The following is a 16,907-nucleotide window of genomic DNA, read 5'->3' as shown; positions in this document are numbered from 1 at the left end:
AATATACATGGCAAATAAACAAAAGCAATAGGAATGATATTGACTATTTGAATAACACAATTAACAGGATCTATTTAATAGATTTAGAAAGTGCATTAATCTAGTAGAGAATACATTCTGTGACATACATGTCACGTTTGTAAAAATTAACCATCCCTATACCATGTATAAGTCCCAACCCAATTTCAAAGAATGAGTATCACTCAAACAAAAATTCAATTGAACATTTATTTTATGGTTGAAGAAATACAAACAGTCAATAAATATCTGACAAATTGTTAAATTCCTAGTTACCAGATAAGTGAAAATTAGCTCCACAATGAGATGCCATTTTTACTTGTATCCATTTGACAGGTTAATGTTAATAAGTCTGACAATAACAAATATTGGTAAAAATATGGAGAAAGGGGAACTTTTATACATTGCTTTTGGAAATGTAACTTCATATTGGCTTTATCTTATTATATCAAACTTTTACATAATCTATGATCTAGCCATTTCACTCTTAGTTAGAGATACTAGAGATAATATTATTCAGGTGTACCAAAAAATACACTTAAAATATTCAAGCTAGTCATGGTGGCATGTGCCTGTAGTCCTAGCTACTCAGGAGATTGAAGTGGGAGGATAGCTTGTGCCCAGGAGTTCGAGACCAGCCTAGGCAACAAAATGAGAATCCTGTCTTGAAAAAAATTAATTTATTAAAAATTAATTTAAAATACTCATTGCTGCATTTTTCATAGTCATGAAAAGTTGGGGAAAATCCATTTATCTGTTGGAAGGATAATGGATATATAATGTCTTATCATGTAATGGAAAATTACATAACAGTGATGAACTACACCTATATGCAGTAATATGAATGAATTTTAGAAACATAATATAGAGGCAAAAATCAATTTCTCAGAAGACTCATACAAGTTGATATTTTCATGAAATGTGAAGACAAGTGAACCTTTAGCAATAAGTTGTTTAGAGACATATACATATGCAGTATAACTATAAACATAATAAAGTATAACTCCCAAGTGTTGAAAAATACAAGTAAAGGAATTATATATATACACTTAGGGCAATGGTAGAGGTAGGAGGGTGGGAGTGACAGTGTGGTTCAATAGAACAAGAGCACACCAGCAGATGTAATGGTAGAGTTCTTAAACTGGGTGGTAGGTTTATGAATGTTCATGCTATTTTTTAATTTCATATCTTAGACACACACACACATATATATATATATAGTAAATATACCACTATTAAAGCTTTTAATTTCCATTCCCTAGCAATGTCTTATTCTATTATTATTATTATTATTATTATTATTATTATTATTATTGAGATAGAGTCTTGCTCTGTCTCCCAGGCTGGAGTGCAGTGGTGCAATCTTGGCTCACTGCAAGCTCCGCCTCCTGGGTTGAAGCGACTCTCTTGCCTCAGCCTCCTATGATACATTTCTGTCTTCGACCCTTTCAAATCCTACATCTAAACCTAAAAAACTTTGCCTTTATTACAATGATAAAATTGCTCTATGTTTTTCACACAACAATCCAGACCCAGACAATGGCAGACAATGACAAACTGGTGGTTTTGTCAAAGACAAACTCTTTCTATCTAAAAATAGCATGTTCACTTTGCATTCTAACTCACAAATTAGTGGTGCATCATCTGAACATTATTGTCTTAAACTGCTTACTTTCCTTTTTTTTTTGGAGACAGGATCTCATTTTTGTCTCCCAGCCTGGAGTGCAGTGGCGTGATCTCAGCTCACTATAAACTCAACCTTCTGGGCCCAAGCAATCCTTCGATCTCAGCCTTCTGGGTTGCTAGGACTACAGGTGCACATCACCATGCCTGGCTAGTTTTTTTTTTTCTTTTTTTAAAATTTTTTGTAGAGATGAGGTTTCACCAAGTTGCCGTGGCTTGTCTCAAACTTCTGGGCTCAAGTGATCTTGCTACCTCGGCCTCCCAAAGTGCTGGGATTACAGGTGTGAGCCACTGTGCTCAGCCTTAAATTACTTACATTTGAGTAAAATTAATGCCCCCACAATATATGCCACGTCATTCAGTGCCATCCATTTCCCAGTTTGGGAGGTCATGGCACTCAGTTCAATCCTCAGTGGTAATAACATTTTATCAGTTTAGATTTTAAGATGTGCTTATAATTTTATAAAGATTGGAGAATGCATCATTCCTTATCAGAAGTGTTAAACTGTGAGGAATTCTGATTTTTTTGAAGTGATGGAGGTCTGTACTAGTGTGGTGGCAAAAGGAATAGCAGTCAAGCAAACACTCAATTCCTTATTTCTAAGGTACAAAATAATAATTTTTAAAAATTAACTTTATTAGGGAATAATTTTCATTTCTTAAAGTGTACTAGTTTTAAGTGAGTTGTTTGACTAGTTTTGACAAAAGTATACATTGTGTAATCACTGCTGCCAGATCAGGCTTGCATCTGCGTCTCCCATCCAGCCCTGATCCCAGGCAACCACAAATCTACTTTCTGCCATTATATAGTAATTTTCCCTTTTGTAGAAAGGGAAAGTTGTAGACTTTACATAAAATAAATACATATACTCTTGTGTTCAAGCTAGATACTCTTCATGTGTATACTCTTTATCTATACTCTTTTGTGTGTCAATAATTCATATCTGTTATTACTGAGTAATATTTTATTGTATGGATATTCAGTACAGACTGTCCCTGACTTATGATGGTTTTGAGGTAGGAGGTGGGACTTGACTCCAGAGACGGGGCTTGGACACTGGACCAAATTTAGGGCTAGCTAAAACAGGGATGGGGCAGAAGCAGCTTTTCCCATAGGACATGCCCACCCGTGTGCCATGTCAGTTTACCTGGGCCATGGCAGCACCCAGGACTTACTGTCCCTTTCCACGGCAATAACCTGACGACCCAAAAGTTACACCCCTTTCCCTAGCAATTTCCCTAGCAATAAACCACCCTTAATCTACATGTAATTAAAGTAGGTAGAAATATGACTGCAAAACCACCCTAAGCTGCTACTCTCTGCCTATGGGGTAGCCCTGCTCTGCTGGAGCAGTCATGGAGCTGTAACACTGCAGGAGCTATAATGCTGCCTCTTCAATAAAGCTATTCTCTTCCACCCTACAACCAGCCGGCCCTTGAATTCTTTCCTGGACGAAGCAAAGAACCCTTGTGGGCTAAGCCCCACTTTGGGGCTCACCTGCCCTGCATCAGTTTGACTTATGAGTTTTCATCTTTACGATGGTGTGAAAGTGATATGCATTCAGTAAAAACTGTACTTTGAGTTTTTAATTTTAATCTTTTCCTGGGCTGATGATATGAAGTACGGCACTGTCTCATGATGCTGGGCAGTGGCAGTGAGCCACAGCACCCAGTTAGCCACATGACCATGAGAGTAAACAACAAATACTCTACAGCATACTGTGTTGCCAGATGATTTTGCCCAATTAAAGTCTAATGTAAGTGTTCTGAGCACATTTAAGGTAAGTTACGATGTTCAGTAGGTTAGCTGTATTAAATGCATTTTAGACTTATGATATTTTCAATTTTCAATGGGTTTATTGTACATAATCCCATCGTAACTCAACGAGCATCTGTAATCTGTTTCTACATTTATGTTTTGGTGGGTATTTGGGTTATCTTCAGTTTTTAGCTACTATAAATTAAACTGCTTGAACATTTTTAATGACTAATGAAGACTAATAATATTCAGAATCTTTTTATGTGATAGTTGGCAATTTGTGTATAATCTTTTGTGAAAAATCTGTTGAAATCTTTGTTAATTTTTAAAAACTAGATTTTATCTTCTTATTATTGTAAGAATTCTTTACAAATTCTGGGTATCAGTAATTTCTCAGCTGTAGGTTCAATATAAAATATGGATTCAAATCTTTTGTCAGAATGTTTTCTTCCAGTTAGAGGTTTTTCTTTGTTTCTTTTCTTTTTCTGTTTGAGACAGGGTCTTGCTCTGCTGCTCAGGCTGGAGTGCAGTGACATGATCAACCTTGACCTCAAGGGCTCAAGCAATCCTCCCTCCTTAGCCTCTAAAAGTAGCTGGGACTACAAGCATGCACCACCATATCCAGCTAATTTTTAAAACATTTTTATTTTTGGTAGAGATGAGATGTCACCCAAACTGGTCCCCAACTATTTTTTTTCCAGTAACTTTCTATTTTACTTTTTTTTTTTTTTTTAATTTTACTTTAAGTTCTAGGGTACATGTGCACAACGTGCAGGTTTGTTACATAGGTATACATGTGCCATGTTCGTGTGCTGCACCCATTAACTCATCATTTGCATTAGGTATATCTCCTAATGTTATCCCTTCCCCCTCCCCCCACCCCATGACAGGCCCCGGGGTGTGATGTTCCCCTTCCTGTATCCAAGTGATCTCATTGTTCACTTCCCACCTATGAGTGAGAACATGCGGTGTTTGGTTTTTTGTCCTTGAGATAGTTTGCTGAGAATGATGGTTTCCAGCTTCATCCATGTCCCCACAAAGGACATGAACTCATCCTTTTTTTATGGCTGCATAGTATTCCATGGTGTATATGTGTCACATTTTCTTAATCCAATCTATAATTGATGGACATTTGGGTTGGTTCCAAGTCTTTGCTATTGTGAATAGTGCTCCAACAAACATATGTGTGCATGTGTCTTTATAGCAGCATGATTTATAATCCTTTGGGTATATACCCAGTAATGGGATGGCTGGGTCAAATGATATTTCTAGTTCTAGATCCTTGAGGAATCGCCACACTGTCTTCCACAATGGTTGAACTAATTTACAGTCCCACCAACAGTGTAAAAGTGTTCCCATTTCTCCACATCCTGTCCAGCACCTGTTGTTTCCAGACTTTTTAATGATCGCCATTCTAACTGGTGTGCGATGGTACCTCATTGTGGTCTTGATTTGCATTTTTCTGATGGCCAGTGATAATAAGCATTTTTTCGTGTGTCTGTTGGCTGCATAAATGTCTTCTTTTGAGAAGTGTCTGTTCATATGTTTCTCAAACTATTATGCACAAACAACCCTCCTGCCTCAGCCTGCTAAAGTGCTGGGATTGCAAAGATGAATCGCCATGCTCTGCCATTTTTTTTTTAATGGTGTATTTTAAAAGCGTAAGTTTTACATTTTGATGAAGAACACTTACTATCTTTTTCTTTTACGGTTTTTGCTTTTTTGTATCCTAAAAATCTGGACTACTACAAGGCTAAAAAAGTGTTTTCTCTAAGTTTTCTTCTGGATGTTTTATCATTTTGACTTCTTTGTGAAGTCAAGATGGATGAAGTAAAGATGGATGTCAATTTTTTTCATATCGATAGCACCATTTGTTGAAAAGACGATCCCTTTCTCACTGAAGTACCTTGGTACTCCTGTCATACACCAATCACCTATATATGTATGGATCTTTTTCTATCCCATTGATTCTTACATGAATACCCACTGCCTTGATTACTACAGCTTTATATTATATTTTGAAATCAGAGTAGTATGTAAGTCCTCCAACTTTTTTGTTTCAAAATTACCATGACTATTTTAGGTCCTGCACATTTTCATCATAAATTTTTGAACCAGCTTGTTGATTTTTACTACATCTAACTTAGATTTTGATTGATTAAGATCTCTATAGATCAATTTAGGGAGAATTAATAGCTTCACATTATTGAATCTTCTAATCCTTGAACCTAGGAAGTCTTTCCACTTTCTTAGATTATCTTTGGCTTATCTCCACAAAGTGAGAGAATTTTCAGTATATAAATCTTACGCACAACTTATTAAATTTATGCCTATATATTTTGTGTTTTGAAGCTACTCTGCAATTGATTTTTGCTTAGTGATCTTACATTCTGCAAACTTGCCACATCTACTTATTAGTTGTAGGATCTGTTTTGCAGATTTCATGTGATATTGATTCACATGATCATGTCATCTATGAATAAAAACTGTTTTACTTCTTCCCTTTCCAATTTACATGATTTTAAAAATTTTTCTCTTGCTTTACTACACTGGCTAGGACCTCCAGTGTAATGCTAAATAAAAGTCATGGATCTGGACACCCTTGCCTTCTTCCTGATAGGAGGAAAGTATTGAATCTTTCACCATTATGTTATTAGCTATGAGTTTTATAGATAACCTTTTATCAGGTTGAAGAAGTTTCCTTTTATAACTCATGTGCTGATCATTTATGTCATACATGGCTGTTGCAGTTTAAATTTTTTCACACCTCTTTTCTGTACCTGTTGAGATAATCACAGAGTTTTCAGTCCTCTATTAATATAGTGAGTTACATTGATATATTTTTAAATGTTAAACAAACCTTACATTCCTAGAATAAATTCTACATAGTCATGATGTATTATTGTGTCAATTAGGTTTTGATCAGAAGAAAAGAACTACTATACTCAATATAGATTACGGAATTTGTATATTACAAGGATTTGACTTTATGTAATTGTGGGAGCTAGTAAAACATTTTATGTACTACTATCACTTCTATCTTTGGTGCTGGGACTGGCCCAAGTGTTAGAGAACCTGGAGGAAGAGATTCCTCCAGGAGCTGGAAGAGTTGTGGACTTGGCGACTGCCCCAGGAGTCGCATATGCTGGCCAACGATTCAAAGAACCTGAAGGAAGAGATCTGCCGGGAGCTGGAGAAGCTGCAAGCTCAGCTGCTGCTTCTGGAGCTGTACACTCTGGCACTGGTTTCAGAAAAGCTGAAGGAGGTGATCCAGTGGGAGTAAAGCAACTGAAAGCCCAGCTACTGTGCAGTGCCAACAAGGTAAGCCAGCAGATCAGCAACAACGTGTGTGCACTGTAGCAGCACCAGCTGCCCACATCAACCTTCCATGTATAAAAGCAATATGGTGGCAGCTTCACTTGCACCTTTCATATCTTAAGCAAAATGTGTCCTCAGGCCAATGCTAACTTAAAATTATGGATGGATAAGAATTCTGGAAAATGCAATTTCAGCTTAGCTAAGTTCAGGCAATACAAATCAACCATAATTATCCTTATCCTTTTTACGTATTGTTTAATTTGATTGAATTCTTTTTCTGTTTTTTTAAGACAGAGTCTCTCATTCTGTCACCCAGGCTGGAGTGCAGTGGCATGATCACAGTTCAATATAGCCTTGACCTCCCAGGTGCAACCGATACTCCTGCCTCAGCCTCCTGAGTAACTGGTACTATAGACACATGCCACCACACCTGGCTAATTTTTATATTTTTAGTAGAAACAGGGTTTCACTGTGTTGCCTGGGCTGGTCTTGAACTCCTGAGCTCAAGCGATCTGCCCACCTTGACTTCACAAAGTGTTGGGATTATAGGCGTGAGCCACTGCACCCAGCCAATACTATTTTGTTAAGAATTTTTGCATCTGTATTTATGAGGGATTTGTCCTGTAGCTCTTTTTTGTGGTTTGGTTTTGGTATTAGACTGAAACTATCTTACAAAAGAATTTAGAAGGAGTCTCTTATTTTTTGAATAGTTTATTTATTGATTGATTTAGTACAACACTAGTTTATCTTGTTGCTCATATTGTTCTCCTCTGTCCCTTTGACATACTTTTATCACTAACGGGCTTGGTTTATTTGTTTTGAATACCTCTTTATTTTCTGACATGACAAGAGGCTCCAGGCTCACCTGTATATTTCTTGCTCCAGTCCTAGAATCATCCATCCTAGGATCATCCATGCATTCATCCATCCATCCATCTCCAAAGAGCCCTGGTTCTTTTTATTGGAGAGTGATATTAGAAACCAAGTTCTGGGTACTAGGTGTGCTTGTTGCTACTAGAGTGTCACTGCTTCTAGGCCCTCTCAGCTGACAGAAAGAAAACATGGATGTATATACTAACTCCTTTTTTGTAAACTCCCACTCCAAGAGTGAGAAATTCAAATTCTACCATTCACCATCCATTTACTAGTGTTTAATTGCATTATTCGGAAATGTTAGAATTATTAATTCATATTTCTGTCAGGTACAACTTTATCAGCTAGAGTACAGTGCTTATGTACACTTGTTTCTGTTTTGCTTTAAAAACTCTGCCATTGATTTAGTAAGGCCATATTAAAAACAAAGAAATAAACGAAAATCCATTTCTAAAGTTACTTAGGTCGGCATCTTCTAGCCCCTTCAGTGAGATTTTTTAATACATTTGTAATACAGCCAGATTATTTTGTCATATTTAGGATTCTATCCTGGTATTCTCCCAACCTTCTAAACCTCCTAAATGACCTTTTCTCTCCAAATTTGTGTATGTTATACTAACATTCACTCTTTGGGCTGTAAAATTCAGTAAGTTTTGACAAATGCATAATATCATGTATTCACAATTATAGCATCATACAGAATAGTTTCACTACTCTAAAAAGTATCCCCAGCTTCATCTATTTGACTTCTGCTCCTCACTGCTAAACCTCTAGCAAACACTGATTTTTTTTTTTTTTTTTAATTCAGAGTCTTGCTCTGTTGCCCAGGCTAGAGTGCGGTGGCGCCATCTCAGCTCATCGCCACCTCCACCTCCCAGGTTTAAGTGTTCCTCCTATCTCAGCCTCTGGAGTAGCTGGGACCACAGGCATGTACCACCATGTGGGCTAACTTTTTTAATTTTTATTTTTGGAGAGAGGGGGTTTTGCCATGTTGTTCAGGCTGGAAGTGCTGATCTTTTAATCATCTCTGTAGCTTTTTCTTTTTCAGAATGTCATATAGTTTTTAGCCTTTTGAGATTGGTTTCTTTAAGAAATGGGTGTTTATGATTCATGTGTGTCTTTTTACAACTTCATAGCTTTATAGTAAGTTTTGAAATCAGGTAGTGTAAGTCCTTCAATTTTATTCTTTTTTCTCAGGCTATTTTATATCTTGTGCCTTTTCTTATAGATGTTACAATAGTTTTATTGATATCTAAAAAATATCTCACTGGGATTTTGATTGGTATTGCATTGGACCTACAGGTCAATTTGGGCAGAGTTGATATCTTAAAAATATTGAGTCTGCCAATCTATGAATCTATGAGACAGAATTGTCTCCTCACTTATTTGGATCTTCTTTGAGCTCTTTAATCAAAGTTTGTTGTTTTCTACTTACAGATTTTGTACATATTTTGTTAGGTATCTATATATGTAATTTTTGGTACTATTATAAGTGGTACTATTATTAGCAAATTTCAAATTCCAAATGTTAATTACTGGCATGGATCTTCATTTTTGATAGATGTTTTATATTTTTTCTTTCAGAATATGGCAGCATAGTTTGAGACAAGAGGCTCACTTTCATTCTTATTTTAGTTGTGTGTGTAATGGGCTTCCTTTCTTTCTTTTCTTTTCTTTTGAGATGGAGTCCCGCTCTGTAGCCAGGCTGGAGTGCAGTGGTGCCATCTTGGCTCACTGCAACCTCCACCTTCCAGGTTCAAGCAACTCCCTGCCTCAGCCTCCTGAGTAGCTGGGATTACAGGCACCCACCACCACGCCTGGCTAATTTTTGTATTTTTAGTAGAGACAGGGTTTCCCTATCTTGGCCAGGCTGGTCTTGAACTCCTGACCTCGTGATCTACCCTCCTCAGCCTCAAAAGTGATGGGATTACAGATGTGAGCCACTGTGCCCAGCCAATGGGCTACTTTTCTATGTCAATATCTTTTCTTTACCACAAATTTTTGTTTACGATTTATCTTGGTGTGATTTCTTTGTGTTTATCCTGCTTGGGGCTTATTGAGCTTTCTGGATTAGGGCTTTGTAGTTTTCATCAAACTTGGAATGTTTTGACCATTATTTCTTTTCCTATTTTTTTCCTCTCCATCCTTCTTTTTTGGGATTCTAATTACTCAGATGTTAATTCATCTTGTCCTATAGTCACTGAAACTCTGTTTACAAGTTTACCAATCTTTTGCAGATTTTTTTTTTTTTTTTTTTTGAGACAGAGTCTTCCTCTGTTGCCCAGGCTGGAGTGGTACAGTGGTGCAATCTCAGCTCACTGCAACCTCCTCCACCTCCCAGGCTCAAGCAATTCTGCTACCTCAACCTCCCAAGTAGCGAGGACCACAGGCGAGTGCCAGCATACCCAGTCAATTTTTGTACCTTTAGTGGAGACGGAGTTTCGCTGTGTTGACCAGGCTGGTCTCAAATTCCTAACCTTGAGTGATCCATCTGCCTTGGCCTCCCAAAGTGCTGGGATTATAGGCACGAGTCACTGCACCTGGCCTTCTTCTGCAGATTAAGTCCCATATAGCAAATTTCTCATTTGGGAGATTGTGTTTTGTATCTCTAAAGGCTCAGTTTGTGTCATTAATATATCCTTTATTTCTCTCTTTATTATATTTATGTTCTCTTTTAAATCCTTGAGTGTATTTACAACCTCTGTTTAAAGTCCTTGTCTGCACATTTCATCACCTGTCATTTCTGAGTTTTCTATTGAGTCATTTTTTTTCTGATTATGAATAACATTTTCCTGCTTATTTGCATGTCTAATAATTTTTATTGGGTGCTAGGGATTTTGAATCGTACACTGTTAAGTGCCAGATTTTATTTTATTTATTTAAAGTATTAGACTTTGGCAGGAAGTTAAGTGAACTGAGAATCAGTTTGGTTATTTCAAGAATTATTTTTAGACTTTTTAAGGCACATCAGTAAACTTTTTCTATAAATAGCCAGGTAGTCAATGTTAAGTTAAGCTTTCTAGATAACACCCAATCTTTATTGCATAACTTTCTCCTCCTCCATTTTTTTTTTTTTTTTTTTAATACAACCTTGTAAAAGTGTGAAGACCATTCTTATCTGATGGGTCTAACAAAAACAGGTCATCAACCGGATTTGGCCCAGGCACCATGCTTTGCTGATCACTGATCCAGAGCTTCCTTTATTCTAAGGCCAGCTTAGCATCACTATGAAAGTGTAACTACTTGGGGCCTTCAGTGAAGGTATCTTTCAGCCCCTCAACTCTTGAGCTGTTTCGCTGACCTCATGGACTTTTACCTTATTCATATATAATTTAGTACTCAACAATAGAGTCACGGGATCTGCGTCAATATTTTTGGAGCCCTTTCCCCACACAGCTCTCTTCTCTCTAGCCACCTCAATCTTCCCAAACTCTGATCTGTGTCTACTCAACTCAGTGAGAGTGCCATGCATTCTGGGGGATCTCCTTACTGCACTGCAATCTGGAAAGTGCTCCCAGACAGAAAGATATGGCAGTTACATGGCTCACTTCATTTACTTCCTTTCTATAGTGGATCCTAGTTCTGTGCTATCCAAAAACCACTGCCTCATATATTCTGCCTCCCCATTTCTTAGTTATTTCAATAGGAGGGTATGTTTGATTTCAGGTACTCCAATGTCATGAAATGGAACTTCTCCCCAACAAGTATTTTAAAACACATCTTTTCTTTTGGAAAGTTAAATTCAGAAAGAACTATAAATGGTGATTATTGTTATTTAAAAGTCTCTCCGGGCCAGGTGTGGTGGCTCACGCCTGTAATCCCAACACTATGGGAGGCCGAAGTGGGCAGATCACCTGAGGTCTGGATTTCGAGACCAGCCTGACCAACAGGGAGAAATCCTGTCTCTACTAAAAAAATACAAAATTAGCCAGGTGTGGTGGCACATGCCTGTAATCCCAGCTACTTGGGAGGCTGAGGCAGGAGAATCACTTGAACCCAGGAGGCAGAGGTTGTGGTGAGCCAAAATCATGCCACTGCACTCCAGCCTGGGTGACAAGAGCAAAATTCTGTCTAAAAAAAAAAGAAAAAGTTTGTCTGATTTTTCCTTTCTTCTGTGTTTTTCCTGCTATTATATAAGAGCAAGTTGTACAAGCCTCATCCTTAGATTACTGTACCAGCTAGACTGTAAACATATTTGAATTCAGTGATCATATCTTATATTTGTTATCTCAAATGGGTCCTTGCTATGTCTTCTCAGGTAAGTCTAGACTTATTTTATTTTATTAAAATATTTTTTAAAATTAATTTTTTTTTTTCGGGGAAAATATGAACACAGGCTCTACTACCAGAGATCATGCAGTCATGTTTCCAGCATTTGGGGAAATCGCAGGGGTCAGCATACCTGGAGTGCAGTGGATGAGCTTAGCCCTGGAAAAACCACCTTTGGAATCATGGTATGTCCCCTGACAGGTAAGTATTAGATTTTTATTTGTTTTTGTTATGTATTTATTTATTTATTTATATTTTTTGGAGACAGGGTCTCGCCCTATCACCCAGATTGGAGTATAGTGGCATGATCATAGCTCACTGCAGCCTTGACATCCTGTGCTCAAGCGATCTTCTCAACTCAGCCACCTGATTAACTGGGACTGCAGGTGTGTGCTACCACATCTGGCTAATTTTTCAACATTTTTTAGTAGAGATGAGGTCTCAGTATGTGGCCCAGGCTGGTCTTGAACTCCTGGGCTCTAGAGATCCTCCTGCCTCAACCTCCCAAAGTGCTGGAATTACAGGTGTGAGCCCCTGTGCCCAGCCCCTAGACTTCTATTTTTGTCTTCTTTAAGCAGCTCTATAATTAAGAGCATATAGACTTTAATTTTTAATATATACTTTTTTGTTCATATGTTGAGCTGTCAAAGCACCAAACATCTGAACTTTGAAAAGAATAATAGGTGAGATACTATGGAAACAATATTTATAATAAAATGAAATGTAACATTTATGGAACTTGACAGTATGCTAAACATGTTTTATATCTTATTTAATCCTCACAACATTTGTATGAATTAAAGTATTTTATTTCCCATTAGATCGATAAAGGGATTATGAAACCATACCATTAATTATCTCCTAAACACTCTGAGTTTGGTAGATCTCATATTTTTCTAACTTATTATTTCATTAACCAAGGCACTAGAAATCCAACATGGGGTACCCATTGCCATTTTGCAGACAGCATAACTTGATGAGTAATAGCATAAGCTAAATTCTAGCTCCATCATTTACTATATACATGACCTTGGTAACTTATCTTCTTAGTACCCCAATTTCTGAAGGAAATTAAAAGTAAAAATAGAAATGTTCTTCCCAGTGCTTATGTGCTTAGCTTGGGAAATTTATTTTCTCACCAGGAAAGATCAACTCCAATGATAGGAATGGAAGCTCTGAGAGGATGTAGAATTATGTAAAACTCTGGCAAGCTCTCCTGAAGAGAGTCTGGGAAACCAGCCTGCTTGCCTAATGACTTATCCTCTTGGGCATCTGGCCTCCTGGTCTCAATGCCTTTCCGATTGTAGACAAAACAAATTTAGCAAGCTCCACCTATTATTTCTCAAAAACCACCTCCCAATTTAGCCCAACTGCCATGCTCGTGAGAGCTGTCCTGTGAAATGTGGAGGCTGTGTAAAGACAGGGGTCCAGCACTATGGCTCAAGTAAAGGAAAGGCCATTGACTCAATGCCTATCCACTCTTTGGCTAACTTAAATTCACTCTGTTAAACACACAGCCTCTAGGAATATAATAATTCTGCCTACTCTAGCTTTAAAGGTGAATTTTGCAATTTTTGAAAAGGTCCTTAGAATCACATTGCAGAATTAAAGGGTGTATTATAATTATCAATATCAATAGTAATAAAAGTTTATTAAAGGTCATTAAAATGAAAGGGGATGGCTCTAGATCGCATCAATCTGAATTGACTCCCTCCTCTTGTGTTAATTAGAAAACTCAGATAATGGTTCTATGAGGGAGTACAGGGAAAATTTAATTACGAAAGTTTAATGGGCCACTATCTACTTCCTGCCAGATTAAAAACTGATGATTTACACAATTTTAGATACTACGACAGGCTTTTCTAACAAAACGTGTTGCAGAGTAATGTAAAAGTTTACTGAGAGCATTCTATTCGTTTTTAAACAATGCCAGCAAAAGCCACATTTGCAAGCTTCTTTTAAAAAACCAGGCCACCACTGAAGGTATATATTATTTACTAACGCTTACAACCCTAAAATGAATAGCAATCAGAAAATGTAGATTTTTTCACATATATATTGATTAAAAATAAAATTAAATCTTTTATCCTATTGGAACTGGGGAAAGGGAGACATGTTGGGGTGGGGTGGGAATAGATTTGAAGCCATTGAGGAAAGGAACAAAGTTTTAATGTTTCTGACTCTTGTTTTTTATTGCGAGCTTTCTACCTGGGATCTCAGCATCTCATCCATTTCCCCGATCCAGGGTTGCCTGTGCCCAAAACAGTGACAGGCTCTCTGGAAAACAGAATTTGAAGGATATGGTTGTAGAGAAAAGAAATGACACAGGAGAGAAGAGAAGTAAAAGAAATAAGAAGCTATAAGAAATAATAACTATGACTTACTTTTTAAATGGTGTAGCATGGGATCATTGAGGAGTTAGTTCTCCAACCTGGTTTGGAAAATATAGGATATCCAGAACACTTACATAAAGCACACAGACACTTTTGAATCTAATGATGAATTTAGGATTGTTAGCAAGTCCTCTAGATCTGCACTGTTCAATATGGTAGCCACTGCCTGCATGTGGCTACTGAGCACTTACAATATCCCTAGTTCAGCTTGAGATGTGCTGCAAGAGTCAAATAAAAACCAGATTTTAAGGCTTAGTATTTTTAAAAGGATGTAAAATATCTCATTAATAATGTTCACATTGATTACATTTTGAAATGATTGAGCTATTGGATTGAATAAGATCTATTATTAAAATTAATTTTACATGTTTCTTTTTACTTTTTTAAATGTGGGTACTAGAAAATTAAAAATTAATATGTGGCTTGAATCCTATTTCCATTGAACAGTGCTTTTCTAGATGTTTAATATGACACTCAGGGAAGTGACGGATTTTAGGATGGAGCTCCATAGCTTGGAGAATTCTTTTTTTAGAGACGACCAGGACTCACTTTTGAGGACTGAGCCTGAGATCCGGCTCAGGAACAGCACAAGAACGCAGGAAAGTGTGATACTGTGAAGTGTCAGCTCACCTCACAGCTAGAGGGTCTCAAGAGGTTTCTGAGAAGATACAGTAGTGTCACAACATACACATTTTCAACTTATGTTAAAGGAACGAGAGAAACAGAGGAACACTTAGACTGAGCTGGAGAGCACATAGGACCTAAGTAGAACTGGTGAATCTGCAGTGTCCTCCATTGCATTCATTCACCACATGCCCCAGAGTGAACAAGTGTGAAAGAGACATGGAAACCTCATGTTTCTTCAATATCAGCTCCTTTGAGCTGCCCATGGCGTGGAACTCTTATGTTGAGTATTATTCTAGAGCTCAAAAAACACTAACCCGGCCGGGCGCGGTGGCTCACGCCTGTAATCCCAGCACTTCGGGAGGCCGAGGCGGGCGGATCATGAGGTCAGGCGATCGAGATCATCCTGGCTAACACGGTGAAACCCCGTCTCTACTAAAAATACAAAAAAATTAGCCAGGCATGGTGCTGGGTGCCTGTAGTCCCAGCTACTTGGGAGGCTGAGACAGGAGAATGTCATGAACCCGGGAGGTGGAGCTTGCAGTGAGCCAAGATCGCCCCACTGCAAAAAAAAAAAAGTTATATTTTCGATTTTTTTAAGAATAATGCTGTAAATAAAAAGCAGACTTCTAAATATATATACTCTATATATATAGTATATATACTATATATATAGTATATATATAATATATATACTATATATTTCCTGATGAACTTATACTACTTTTATCACACAAAGATTATTTAAGACAAATAATTCAATATAACTAGTGATTAAAGAATTCAAATTACATCAGTATCAAGTTACCATTTTTTCTCTTAAATCAGCAGTGAATAAGAGCAACTAAGCGTGAGTTGGTAAGACAGAGTCCCTGGCTGCAATGTTGCATGACCAGGGATTAAGAGCTGTCAATACAGTACCGCGACAGTCAGGAATTAATCGTAAGGGATTAACCTGAAATTTGGGCAAAAATTCATTGTATCAAGGCGTTAATTAAAATTAGAATAGAACATTAGAAATAAGCCAAGCATTCAACAGTGGTGGCTTAGTTAAATGAGAGTTAGCCATACAATGATCTATTAAATAGTCATCAAAAAGGTATTTGGAGAGTGCTTTCAATGACATGGGGGATATTCATGGCATTCCACTGAAAGCAAAAATTAAAATGCAAAACTGTATATACTATGTAATCCCATTATGCAAAATATTATATCGTATACTGAGAAAAGACTGAAAGGAGTCATGGTAAAAGATTAATAATAGTTATCTCTGAATTATAACATGATTAATTGTTTTTTTCTTATGGCTAATTTTAATTTTTTCTTTATCATTTTCTATGTTTTCCGAGTTTAAAAATCACGAAAAATGTTTTTAAATGGTTTTGATCCTAAAGAGCTGTGTTTAGTGTGCAGCTAAGATGCTCCTCAGAGGTTGCACTGAATGGTCCAGGGACTGAGGAATCCATCAACTAGAAGAAAGACTGGTTGCCATAGGAGGTGTGATCAGGAGCTGCTGCCAAAAGGAGAAGCATTCATGGCTGCTGGGGAAGGATGTTCCGGCTAGAGTAGCAGCTTCCAGGAGCAACTGTCAGGAAACTTCACAGAGAAATGCCTTGGGAGCAATGCATGGTCTTTATTCAGGAAGGCCACCAACCTCTCCATCCGCCTCACCAGTGGTATCATCCAAATGAAAAGGGTCAGTCTTTCTCTTGCTCAACTTGCCCGCTTAGGGAAGAGTGAAGACTGTAGACTTTTCCTTATAATCCTCCCTGAGGAGAGAAAAAAATATTTTTCTTTTGGAAATCTGGCGATATCTGATGCCCAGTCTAGGTTGGTCCTTACAGATCGTGAGTAATAATAATTGAGCCTTTTCCTCAGTTTCCAGCCAGAATCATATTGCCTGGGGAAAGAGAGTTGGAGGAAAGAGTTAACATATTTTAAATGCTTGCTAATTTTAAACATTCTTTATT

At 37.5% G+C, this 16,907-nt stretch overlaps 1 non-coding gene across 1 annotated transcript; it reads right to left on the bottom strand.

Moving 5' to 3' along the window:
• Positions 1-11,966: 11,966 nt before the first annotated feature.
• On the bottom strand, positions 11,967-12,129 carry LOC111537159. Its single transcript, XR_002729921.1, has one exon. It is a non-coding gene; the product is annotated as a U1 spliceosomal RNA (small nuclear RNA).
• Between the last annotated feature and the right edge of the window lie 4,778 nt (positions 12,130-16,907).

This window comes from Piliocolobus tephrosceles, chromosome 1 (genome assembly GCF_002776525.5).
Source record: "Piliocolobus tephrosceles isolate RC106 chromosome 1, ASM277652v3, whole genome shotgun sequence".
Classification (NCBI taxonomy): domain Eukaryota; kingdom Metazoa; phylum Chordata; class Mammalia; order Primates; family Cercopithecidae; genus Piliocolobus; species Piliocolobus tephrosceles.
Note: the sequence above shows the minus strand (reverse complement) of the source record. Positions and strands in the feature narration are given on the sequence as shown.